This window comes from Carlito syrichta, unplaced genomic scaffold, assembly GCF_000164805.1.
Source record: "Carlito syrichta isolate Samal-C Ts95f unplaced genomic scaffold, Tarsius_syrichta-2.0.1 Scaffold220399, whole genome shotgun sequence".
Lineage (NCBI taxonomy): Eukaryota > Metazoa > Chordata > Mammalia > Primates > Tarsiidae > Carlito > Carlito syrichta.
Window position 1 is genome coordinate 589 of NW_007164495.1, and position 13,233 is coordinate 13,821.

At 39.9% G+C, this 13,233-nt stretch overlaps 2 pseudogenes; both read left to right on the top strand.

Annotated features, from left to right (window-relative positions):
- The first annotated feature begins 7,157 nt into the window (after window positions 1-7,157).
- LOC103253319 lies at window positions 7,158-8,334 on the top strand (annotated as a pseudogene).
- A 586-nt stretch (window positions 8,335-8,920) lies between these two features.
- Window positions 8,921-12,778, top strand: LOC110594351 (annotated as a pseudogene).
- The last annotated feature ends 455 nt before the right edge of the window (window positions 12,779-13,233 follow it).

The following is a 13,233-nucleotide window of genomic DNA, read 5'->3' on the forward strand; positions in this document are numbered from 1 at the left end:
GAACTTATGCTGCCACCAGACCACCTCTACATGAAACACTTAAGAAAGTACTAAACACAAAAGAAAAGGGGAAAAAAAGAACAACGTTCTTCACAAGAGTACAGGAAAAAGAATAAAATATACATGAACCAAACCAAAAACCAAAAGAAAGACAAAAAAACCAAGTGGAAGAACAACAACTCTATAAGAACTCTATGATAGGGATGAACTCTTACATTTCAATAATTAGCCTGAATGTGAATGGACTAAATGTGTCACTGAAAAGACATAGAATGGCAAAATGGATAAAATATCACCAGGCAACAATATACTGCCTTCAAGAGACCCATCTCACTAGAAAGGACATAAACAGACTCAAAGTAAGAGGATGGGAAACTAATTTTCAGGTGAATGGGACACAAAAGAAAGGAGGAGTCATGATCCTAATATCAGACAAAATACCATTTAAGCTATCAAAAATTTTAAAAGGGCCACTACATAATGTACAGAGAGCCACTACATAATGATAAAAGGTTCACTCCATCAACAAGAAATATCTATCCTAAACCAACATAGGTGTACCCAACATAGGGGCGCCCAGCATAGGTGCACCAACTTTCATAGCAACTTCTAGGAAAACTAAAGAAAGATATTGACTCTAACAACATCATAACTGGGGACTTTAATACCCCCACTCACAACCCTAGACAGATAATCAGGACAAAAAATCAGCAAGGAGATCCGGAACCTCAATGTGACTCTGCACCAAATGGACTTAATTGATACCTACAGAACACGCCATACAAAGACCACAGAATACACATTCTACTCATCACTGCATGGAACATGTTCTAAGATTGATCACATAATTGGCCATAAATCAAGCATACGCAAATTTAAAAGGACCGAAATTCTACCATGCACCTTCTCAGACCACAGTGGAATAAAAATAAACATTAACACCAACAAGGTCCCCCCAAAACCCACAAAGACATGGACACTAAACAGCATGATGCTAAACAACTCCTGGGTCAATGATGAAATCAAAACAGAGATCAAAAGATACCTGAAAACAAATGAAAATGAAGAAACATCTTACCAAAATCTCTGGGATGCCTTAAAAACTGTAGTAAGAGGGGAATTTATATCCCTGCAAACACATATGAAGAAAATGGAAGGAATACAAATTAACAGCTTAACAAACCACCTAAGAAAGCTGGAAAAGCAAGACCACAAAAACCCTAATTTCAGCAGAAGAATCCATATCACCAAAATAAAAGCCCAAATCCAGGACATAGAAACCAACAACAACAACAACAAAAAATACAAAAAATCAATGAAACAAAAAGCTGGTTCTTTGAAAGGATAAACAAGATCGATGGTCCCCTAGCTAGACTGACCAAGAAAAAAAGAGAAAAAACCCAAATAAGCACAGTCAGAAAGACAAAAGATGAAGTCACATCTGGCCCTGAAGAAATACAAAAGATCATTAGAGACTACTACATACATTTGTATAGAAACAAACTTGAGAACCTTAAGGAAATGGAGGACTTTCTGACATCACACAACCTACCTAGGTTGGAACAAGAAGAAATTGAGACCCTAAATAGACCAGTAACAATCAAGGAAATCGACTATGTAATAAGAAAACAACCTACAAGAAAAAGCCCTGATCCAGATGGCTTTCCAGCAGAATTCTACAAGACATTTAAGGAGAAGATGATACCAATCCTACTGAAGGTATTCCAGGCGATTAAAAAAGATGGCAGTCTCCCCAAATCATTTTACGAAGCCAACATCACATTGATACCCAAGCCAGGTAAAGATCCAACAAAGAAAGAGAACTACAGGCCAATATCTTTGATGAACATAGATGCTAAAATTTTCAACATGATCCTAGCAAACCGGATTCAACAATACATCTCAAAAATCATCCATCGTGACCAAGTAGGCTTCATTCCTGGGATGCAAGGCTGGTTCAACATTCATAAAACCATAAATGTAATTAAATAATTCAACAGATGTCAAAACAAAAACCACATGATTATATCATTAGATGCAGAAAAAGTTTTCGATAAAATTCAGCACCCTTCTTGATAAAAACCCTCCAACATCTAGGCATATGGGGAACATACCTCAAAATAGTAAAAGCCATCTACGAGAAACCCACAGCCAGCATACTCCTAAATGGACAAAAATTGGAACCATTCCCCCTGAAAACTGGAACAAGACAAGGATGCCCACTCTCACCCCTCCTGTTCAACATAGTTTTGGAAGTCCTGGCTCAAGCATTCAGAGAAGAGAAGGTAATCAGCGGTATCCAAATAGGAAAAGAGGAAGTCAAGTTATCTCTCTTTGTAGGCAGTATGATTGTGTACCTTGAACACCCAAGATAATCTGTCAAATACCTCCTTACACTGATAAAGGCCTTTGGAAAAGTCTCAGGATACAAAATAAATGTGCAAAAGACAATCGCATTTCTTTACACCAATAATAAACAAACAGAAACCCAAATAAAAACCACAATTCCATTCACATAGCCACAAAATAATGAAATACCTTGGCATCTTCCTAACCAGAGACGTGAAAGACCTTTACAATGAAAACTACAAAACACAGCTCAAAGAAATCAAAGATGACATAAACAAGTGAAAAAATATCCCATGCTCATGGATTGGAAGTGGTAGAGGCCATGACAATCCAGGACTCAGCATGGGACCTGAATGAAGACACCCTTCTGGAAGGCAAAGCCCCAGAAGGGATCCACGTGTATGGCAAAGCCCCGTGGAAAGTCTTGAGGAAAGTTCTACATGAATGTCCTGTGACTCATGGTCACCTGTTTGTTCCCATTATATTGTTCAATAATAAAGCAGTTAATGCTTCACCATTGACCATGCCTCAGGAAATGCAAATAGCAACCCAACGGGTCACAATGACCCAACCAATTACTCAAAAACCTACTGTTACAAAGTATACTTTTAACATTCTATTTTATGTTAAAACTATGGTATTGAGAAATGACAGAAACTGAGGTACAAACTAAAGCAAACACAGTTAAGCCATACAAACAACACCAGAGTAGCCACAAGTTTAAAGCTTTGAAACAATATTACAACTCCTTGCCAACTGTTAGAGCAGGCCCCCATATAGGCTATAATATGAATGGTAGAATTTGGTGGGCACCTAGAGGAAAGAGTAGTATGCAAAACTTAGAATGGCTTGACCCGCCACTACCTTATACAGGTGCATATGATGATGATATGGTTAGAAAGTCTGGATAGATGAAAGATATGTTAAGTAGAAAAACTTATCTTTATAGGAAAAAATAAAATGCAATGGGCCCCCTTGGTGCCTGCTTTCTAAAACCTAAAAAGGTCAGCACTTAGTAAAATATGAAATGATTGGTATATATAAATAAAATATAGACACTGCCTCATCACAGACAGCGACCTTTAAATTAAAACTACATAAAGGTTATATGCCTAACACCTTTATATCTATATAGACTATTTACCTTTATAAAGCATAAGTTTTACTTTCCACTTGCTAACCTTTTGACTAATATTAACCTTGCCCTTTTAATAAGTTACCACTTCCAAGAACAGCTAGTTTCTTATATGTAGACATTATTAAACCGTATAATTATCAGAATTGTAAAATCATTAGTACGTCATACAATCGTTTCCATATGTTTTGATTGTTAGTTTTTTCCTTTACTGTTAACTTTCTGCTAAGTGTTTCCAAAAATTATGATATAAATAAATCAGCACTGGTGTGCTTCAGTGCCAGAGTACCTGAAAAGAAACTCTGATCATGACTCTTCCTTCCCTCGCCTCATAACGCCTCCTTCTTGGGTCCCTGTGAACCCCTCAGAGCTGGCCTTCGGCAGGAAGAATCAACATTGTGAAGATGTCCATGTTACCTAAGGCAATCTACAAATTCAACGCAATACCCATCAAACTACCACCAACATTCTTCTCACACCTAGAAAAAACAGTACAGGAATTCATATGGAAACACAAAAGACCAAGAATAGCCAGAAAATCCTCAGAAAAAAAAAAAAAGCAGGTGGTATCACATTACCAGACTTCAAACTTTACTATAAAGCTACAATCATCAAAACAGCTTGATATTGGTATAGGAATAGGCATATAGATCACTGGAATAGAATTGAGATTCCAGAAGCAAAACCTCAATTTCTCAACCAACTCATCTTTGAAAAAGCCTCCACCACCTACCACTGGGGAGAGGAGAACCTATTCAGTAAATGGTGCTGGGAAAACTGGCTGACCACATGCAGAAGATTGAAACAGGACCCCTATCTATCTCATACACAAAAATTAACTCCAAGTGGAACAGAGATCTAAATGTAAAACCTCAAACCATAAAAACCTTAGAAAATGAAGGACATACACTCATGGAAATCAGAACTGGCATCCAATTCCTGAACAAAACCCAAAACCCACAGGTCATAAGAGATAAGATAGATAAGTGGGACCTTATCAAACTGACAAGCTTCTGCAAAACCAAAGAAACCATCAAGAAAGCAGGGAGACAGCCTACAGACTGGGAAAAAGTATTTGCCAACACCAGGTCTGATGAAGGTTTAACATCTTGGATCTACAAGGAACTCAAACATGCTGAAAAGAAAAAAACAAACAACCCCATTATAAAATGGGCAAAAGATATGAACAGACACTTCACAAAGGAAGACATCCAAGCAGCCAACAGACACATGAAGAAATGTTCAACCTCACTAATCATCAGGGAGATGCAAATCAAAACCACACTGAGATACCACCTAACTCCAGTCAGAATAGCAATTATCAACAACTCAAAGAATAACAGCTGCTGGAGAGGGTGTGGTGAAAAGGGAACACTTCTACACTGTTGGTGGGAGTGTAAACTAGTGCAACCTCTGTGGAAAGCAGTGTGGCAATTCCTAAAAGCTTCAAATAGCAACCTCCCATATGACCCCGCAATCCCCCTACTGGGAATATACCCTGAAGAACTCAAGTCACTCTATAAAAAAGATACCTGCACACGTATGTTTATCGCAGCATTGTTCACAATAGCAAGACCCTGGAAGCAACCATGCTGCCCATCAAAAGAGGACTGGATTAAAAAAATGTGGTACATATACACGATGGAATACTATGCAGCCATAAAAAAGAACAAAGTCATGAATTTTGCAGCAACCTGGATGGAACTAGAGTCTATAATACTGAGTGACCTCTCACAGAAACAAAGATCCAAGTATCACATGTTCTCACTCATATAGTGTACCTTGAACACTCAATGTAATAATATAAGAAAATGACTGACAGTAGTGGGAAACTATGGTGGGGAGGGAGAGGGGATTAATGGTAGTAAATATCTGTCTGGGAATGGGGAAACACCTCTTATCAACAAGGGTGCCTGAAAGAAACGTACTTGTATACCTAACCCTTAACTGTACCCCACAATATCATAATAAAAAATATTGGTTATAAATTTAAAAAAAAGAAAACTTATGGGAATAATAAGAGAATTCAGTAAAATACTGGAGTTGAGATACAAAATATTTTTTCTATGGTAATTCATCTACTTTTTTCTATCTTCAACATATTTTTCTTATATTCAAACTTTATGACATATTTTTCTGGAAAGCCATCCATTTATTCTAAGTTTTATATATATTTATTCTTATGGATTTGAGCAAAAATACTTCTATTATGTGTCATAATATTTTTCTGATTCGACTAGATCAATTGTGCTGTGAGTCCTTTATTTGCCCCTCTGCAGCCTATTTTCCCCCTTTCTGCTCTTTTCTGGCTTGTGACTGTGTCACCTGAGTGACCTTGCAGCTGGCAGCCTTCTGGTGGGTTCTGAGCAGGAAGGAGGAAGGAACAGAGGACAGGAAAAGAGAAAGACCAGGCTCCCTTCAGCCCACCTTGCAGGTCACTCTTGCTGAGGCTCCTGCCCTTGCCAGGGTCAGGCAAGGGCAGTGTGTCCTCCTTGCTTCTTCAGTTCCGGTATGAGGGTGGGGATGGCTTCCAGCTGTTGCTGACCTCAGAGTGCCTCAACTCTTCTCCTTGACTCCCTGAGCTTTCCCATGGGCATCGAAGGGAGGCTGTGGCCTGTTTGCTGGGCACAGTTTGAGATCTATGTATTCATTTTGCTACATGGACCCCATCCTTAATCTGTCATCATTGTTGTCTGTGTGATTGACTGGGCATAGGCAGAAGAGGAGAAGTAACTCATTTTGCTGTGGTTGTATTTCTATTTCTCTTGGTATTTACCATGGTATTTCCTTTTATAATGTGGTGCCCTGTTAATTGGCACATAAATTTTCCTGACCGTTAGAACTTTATTGTGTGTATTTTACTCTTTGTCATCATGAAGTGCTGTTTTCCCTCTCCATAGGACTTTTCCCTGGAACCCCTTGACTGATGTTACCTTCATGCCCTGGCTTTGCTTTATCTGCTTTTCCAGGCAACGTGTTTACTTTCAGGTTCTCAGTGACTTTGTTTAGATGTATCTCTTTGTTTTCAGCAGGCACATTTTTCAAATGTACTCTTTAAAATGTGTGTTGATTCTGCTATATTCCTTGATATATAAGAAATGCTTGGTCTGGTCTTACCTCTATCATCTTTTTATTGCTATATTACTGAGATACCCCCTAACTTGAGATATGGTTTAAGATTTCAGATTGTCTATATTTAAGATGTACAACTTGATGATTTGTTATATGCATACATTGTGAAATATTAACCACAATTAAGCTAATTAACATAGCTGTTGCATCACCTGGTTACCACTGTGTGTATGTGGTGAGAAGACCTAAGATCTATCCTCTTAATAAATTCAAGCATATACTATTGTTAACTATAGCCTCAATGTTGTACGTTAGATCCCCAGAACTTGTTTATTTGGTGACTAAAAGTTTTTACTCTTCGACCAACATCTAATTCCCCTGCTGCTTCCCTGCAGCCTCTGGTAACTACCAGCCAATTCTCTGCTTCTGTGAGTTTGACTTTTAGATTTCACCTATGAGTGAGATCGTTTGTCTTTCTGTGTCTGGCTGATTTTACTCAGCATAATGCCCTCCGGTTTCATTCATATTGTCACAGATGGCAGAATTTTCTTCTTTTTTAAAACTGAATAATATTTCATTGTATATATATATATATTCCACTGGTGTCTATGAAACTCTGGAACTAAGAGATGGAGACAAAGCTCACTACCTGAGGAAAGAAGTCCTGAAGGCTGTAGAACACATCAACAAGACTCTAGGCCCTGCCCTGTTGGAAAAGAAACTAAGTATTGTGGATCAAGAAAAAGTTGACAAATTTATGATTAAACTAGATGGAACTGAGAATAAGTCCAAGTTTTGGACCAATGCCACCCTGGATGTGTCCTTGGCCATGTGTAAAGCTGGGGCAGCTGAGAAAGGAGTGCCACTATACCGACACATTGCATATCTTACTGGGAACCCTGACCTTGTACTTATAGTGCCTGCCTTCAATGTGATCAATGGGGGCTCCCATGCTGAAAATAAGCTGGCCATGCAGGAGTTCATGATTCTGCCTATGGGAGCCAGCTCATTCAAGAAAGCCATGCACATTGGTGTTGAGGTCTATCACCACCTCAAGGGGGTCATCAAGGCCAAGTATGGGAAAGACAACACCAATGTGGGTGATGAGGGTGGCTTTACACATCCTGGAGAACAATGAAGTTCTGGAGCTGCTGAAGATGGCCATCCAGGCAGCAGGTTACCTAGACAAGATAGTAATTGGCTTGGATGCAGTGGCCTCTGAGCTCTATCGCAATAGGAAATACGATCTTGACTTCAAGTTACCTGATGATCCTGCACGGCACACCACTGGGAAGGAACTTGGGGAACTGTACAAAAGCTTTACAAAGAACTATACTGTGGTCTCCATTGAGGACCACTTTGACCAGGATGACTGGGCCACTTGGGCCTCATTGTTCTCAGGGGTAGACATCCAGATCGTGGATGATGACCTTACAGTCACCAACCCCAAGAGGATTGCCCAAGCTGTTGAAAAGAAGGCCTACAAGTGCCTGCTGCTGAAGGTCAACCAGATTGTCTCAGTGACTGAGTCCATCCAGGCCCACAAACTGGCTCCGTCTAATGGATGGGGAGTGATGGTGAGCCACCACTCTGGGGAGACTGAGGACACATTCATCGCTGACCTCACAGTGGGGTTCTGCACAGGGCAGATCAAGACTGGTGCCCCCTGCCACTCAGAACGTCTGGCCAGGTACAATCAACTCATGAGGATTGAGGAGGCTCTTGGGGACAAGGCTGTCTTTGCTGGACGCAAGTTCCATAACTCAAAGGTCAAGTGAGAAACTGGAGGCCTGGGGTCCCACTGGACAGTGCCAGGTCTTCAAGCCCTTCTTCCTGAAATAAACACTGGTGGCAACCAAAAAAAATTTTTTTAATGTGAGGTCTTCCTTTCAGCTTCAAAAAAGTATTTAAATCTTGCCCAGTATATTTAAGAAGAATTAATAATGTGTTCCAATATTTTTAAAGTTACAATCAAGCCAGGCGTGATAACTCAAGCCTGAAATCCCAGCACTTTGGGAGACCAAGGCAAGAGGATTGCCTGAGTCCAGGGGTTTGAGACCAGCCTGGGCAACTTGGTGACAACTTGCCTCTACAATAAATCAAAAAATTAGCCAGGCATGGTGGAACATGCCTGTAGTTCCAGCTACTTCAAAGGTTGAGGTGGAAGTATCATCTGAGACCAGCAGGTGAAGGCTGTGGTGGCCATGAGCATGCCACCGCATGCAAGCCTGGGTGACAGAGTAAGACTCCAACTTAAAAAAAAGTAACAATCAATCCCCATTTCAAATCTCATTACCAACCAGCATAATATTCATGAGCTAATCTAGAATGATAATATGACAATATGTTTTTCTTATTATAAAAATGACACTCTCAAGACACAGGATTCTTTGCAATGAAAACTTTAAATATCACACTTTTACCAGAATTAAATCAAGATATGATTGGATTAGAAAGGAGGGGCAGACTGTAAGTGGCATGGGTGGAGAGACCCTTGCCAATAAAATCTCCCTGTAAGTAGCTCTCACTCCAGATCTGAGTTGTCTCTTGAAGAACTTAGAGTCCAGGAGAGAAACTAGTAGAGAAGAGGTGAGTTGAATCTCATGCAATCTATTTATACTACTCAAACTCTGCACAGGGTAGACAGGAGAGAGTAAGGTCTAGAGGGTAGGGTGACATCAATTCAGCAAGAGGCCAGCTCTATGCCATGCACACTGTATGAATTGGGAATACCAGACTCTCCACCACTGCAGCAGTAAGAGTTAAAGTGACAAAATGCAGGCTAGGGAAATAACAATCTTTGTTTTCTTGATAGAACCAGTCCTTGGCAGACTTAATGAGATAGTGAATGGAGTTTCAGTCACTGACCTACTTATTCAGTCTCTAAAGTACTGCTTTGAGTTTTGTTTTTATGTTCCTTTTCCCTAGGTCACTGGCAACTACCATTCTAATTCCACTCACTTTTTCAATGAGTTCATTGTTTTTAGAGCCACATAAGTGAAATTATGATTATGTATTATTTTTCTTTCTCTGTCCTTATTTCACTTAGCATGATGTCCTTATGTTTCCTTCATGTTGTTACAAATAACAGGATTTCCTTTTACTATGGGTGAATATTATTCCATTGTATATAAACCATAATTTGTTGACCTACTTGTCTCCTGGAAGATGCTTAGGTTGATTTCATGCCTTGGTCATTGTGACTAATGGTATCATAAACTTGGAGTGCACACATCTCTTCAACATACTGATTTCATTTCCATGGGATTTATGCCAATTGGTGGCATTACTGGATTATGTAACTCTTTATTTTTTTGAGGAACCTCTCTAGTGTTTCTATAGTGGTTGTACCAAGTTACATCCCCATGAACAGTGTACAAGTGCTCCCATCTCCACACCCTCCCCAACACATTCTAATCTCTTACCTTAACAGGTGTGAGATGATAAACTCATTGTGGTTTTATTTTGCATGTCCTTGGTGATTAGGAAGTTGAACACTTTTAAATACCTGTTGCCTGCTTGAATGTGTTCTTAGGGAAAATGCCTATATAGGTACTTTGCCTATTTATTAAAAAAAGATTATTTGTTGTTTTGTTATTGTGTTTCATGAGTTCACTATGTATTTTGGATAACAACTCCACATGAATTGTCATTTGTTCTTTGCTGTTAAAAAGCTTTTTACTTTGATAAAGTCCATCTTCATTACTTTTTGCATTTTGGGCCTGTACTTTTGGTATCATGCAGTAAGATTTTCTTCCCCAACTCCGCCAACATTTCTGTTGGACAGCTTAAGGAGTGGAGGGTCTTTGAATCTAGACAAATGCTGTCCAAAGAAAAATAATATGACCCACATGTGTAATTATGTTTACTTTTAGTAGCTACATAAATCAAATAAAGTAAAATATGTCTAATTAATTTCAGCTCACAAAATTAATTCATGTCAATATGTAATCAATTTCCAAGATTCTCATGAAGATAACCTACATTCTCATTTTTCATTTTGTCTTCAGAAATGAGTGTGTTTTATATTCACAACATACCTCCATACACATAAGCCCTATTTCAGGTCGTCAATAGCCACATGGTGGCTGGTGACTGCCTTATTGGACTACTGGGGCACCCTTTCCACTCAATGCCTTATAATGTTCTTCATTTCTACTAGCATTTAAAATATCAGACATTCTGGGCCATGATTCTATTTGTATTTATGTTGTGTGTACATTGCTAGTGACAGCAAATAGGCAATGGTATAGCCATGCATGTAAAGATAAAAGTGTTTCAATGTCTTAGCTGTTTGACTCATAGAAATGCTAGTAACATGTTCTCTTCCCCAACAGGTGGTCATGGCTGAACACTTTAAAGAAACAAGCACATGTTCTGTCTGCTCTGTCTGCTGTCTGAACCCACATCTTTGCATTTACCAATGTTTCTGTTTTGGAGCCATTGCATTCTTCTTGTCTTGAAGAACCCATGTATCTGAAATATGGATATCTCTGCCTCCAATGCATCAACTCCTGCAGAAGGAGCCCCAAGGGGAAGGCATACTGTGTCCCTTCTGCCCTGTTGTCTCTCACAGAAAAGACCTCAGGCCCACTTCCCAGTGGAGGACCTGGTTTCCAAGATCAAAAATCTTGAGCCCCAGCTGAAAGCTGTTCTACAGATGAATCCTAGGATGACAAAGTTTCAAGGTAAGTTTCTGCCACCTACCCTCCACCCAGAAAGGGGTCAGAAAAAACATGTTCCGAGAGATAGGGGCAATAGTTGAGTTCTGGCATCCCAAAATTTGATGGGTGAGAGTATTTCTCACCCATGAGTATAGACTTCAACCACCTAGAGATTTTAAAGAACACGTATATAATAGTTAGCTTATGCCTTAGCCTGTGTTCATACCCCCAGGGCAAAGGGTGCCATCAGTGCATGTGTTGACTTCTCCTCACACAGGTGCTGTAAAATATGATAGTACTAGACAGTTGAAAGGTGGCCACAGTGGAAATAATATTTTGAAAGTATTGGATTAAAGAAAATATTTTATAAATTTGATTTTACCTACTTTCTTTTCTTTTTCTAATGATTCAAAAGAAAAGTTAGACGAACATGTTAGGCTCAATTGTTTTTTGACTGCACTGGCCTCAAGCATGGCTCTTAAACTTGAATATATAGCAATTACCCATTGGAATTTCATGGGTATATGGATTTCTGATGCAAACCCGGGTTGTGTTTTGGACCACATGCTCGGCATCAAGACCTTGCACCCACTGAAACAGTTATACTTCTGGTTTTGAGGTTCAGAAATCTTCAAAGCCTAAAAGGCCCCAGATATTTCTAATTCCCAATAAGTTTGAGCATGCCCTCTGAGAAATAATTTTTCCAGTGTTCACACCCCCAGGGCAAAGGGTGCCATCAGTGCATGTGTTGACTTCTCACACAGGTTGAGGACTGGGTGCAAGCTCTGGACCTCAGTATTTCCCACACTAATCAATCCAGTATAAGAAATATCTTTAATCAAAAAACCAAATATATAACCAGAAAAGCCCTTGCTGCCATGAAGCATTTAGGGTAATTTGCCTTAGTCCAAGGAAAAATGCTGATTTAGAGAAGACAAGGAGACTGAAAGAAGCCGAGGTGGATGAGATAGGTGAGTCTTTGCAGTAGGAGGGTAGAGTGAGCCTGTATCATATCCGTTTGCTGCACTGTTGCTGCATCCATTTCTTTCCACAGTGGATGTGACCTTGGATGTGGACACAGCCAATGAATTTCTCATAATTTCTGATGATTTCAGGAGTGTTCAGAGAGAGAGTATCAAACAGAACTGGCCAAAGTGAGCTGAGATCCAAGTATGCGGTGTGTGTCCTGGGCTTCCCTCGGTTCGCCTCTGGCTGCCATTATTGGGAGGTGGATGTGGGACAAGGCAAATCCTGGCACCTGGGGTTTTGCAGAGAATCGGTTCCCCAAGAAAGAGAGATCCAACTGACTACAGGACTTGGATTTTGGACCCTGAGTTTGAGACAAGGAAAGTACTCGGCGAGCACAACACCTCTGACAGTCCTAAGTGTGAACCCCAGGTTACACAGAGTAGGTATCTTTCTGGATATGGATATTGGGAACATTTCCTTTTATGACATTATGGATGGAACCCACATCTTTACATTTACCAATGTTTCTGTTTTGGAGCCATTGCTTTCTTTTTTTTTTCTCCTTCACGTCCAAAAAATGACTCCCTGAGTATCTGCCTTCAGCCTTCCAGGTAGCTGGAACTACAGACGCAAGCTACCATGCCCGGCTATTTTTTATTTTATTGTAGAGACGAGGTCTTGCCGAGTTGTCTGGACAGGTCTCGAACCCACAGGCTCAGGTGATCCACTCACCTCAGTCTCCCAAAGTGCTGAAATTACAGGCTGAGTCACTGAGCCCAGCTAGACTCCTGAATAGCTTTTGAAATATCTATCTGAAAAACCTGTAATCACCTGCTGAAATAGTTTGCTTGACATAAGTAATTCCATTTTGTAACAGATCTTCCATCTTAGCTTAGAGATAACCCCCTTATGTAACCTTCTCATAATCATACCACACATCCACATCCTGTGCCCCTCAGTGATTGGAAACTCCCTCGTTGCATAAATTCTGTAACCATTCATACCCCTTACTATCCCTTACTAATCATATGGATTGCCAAGAAA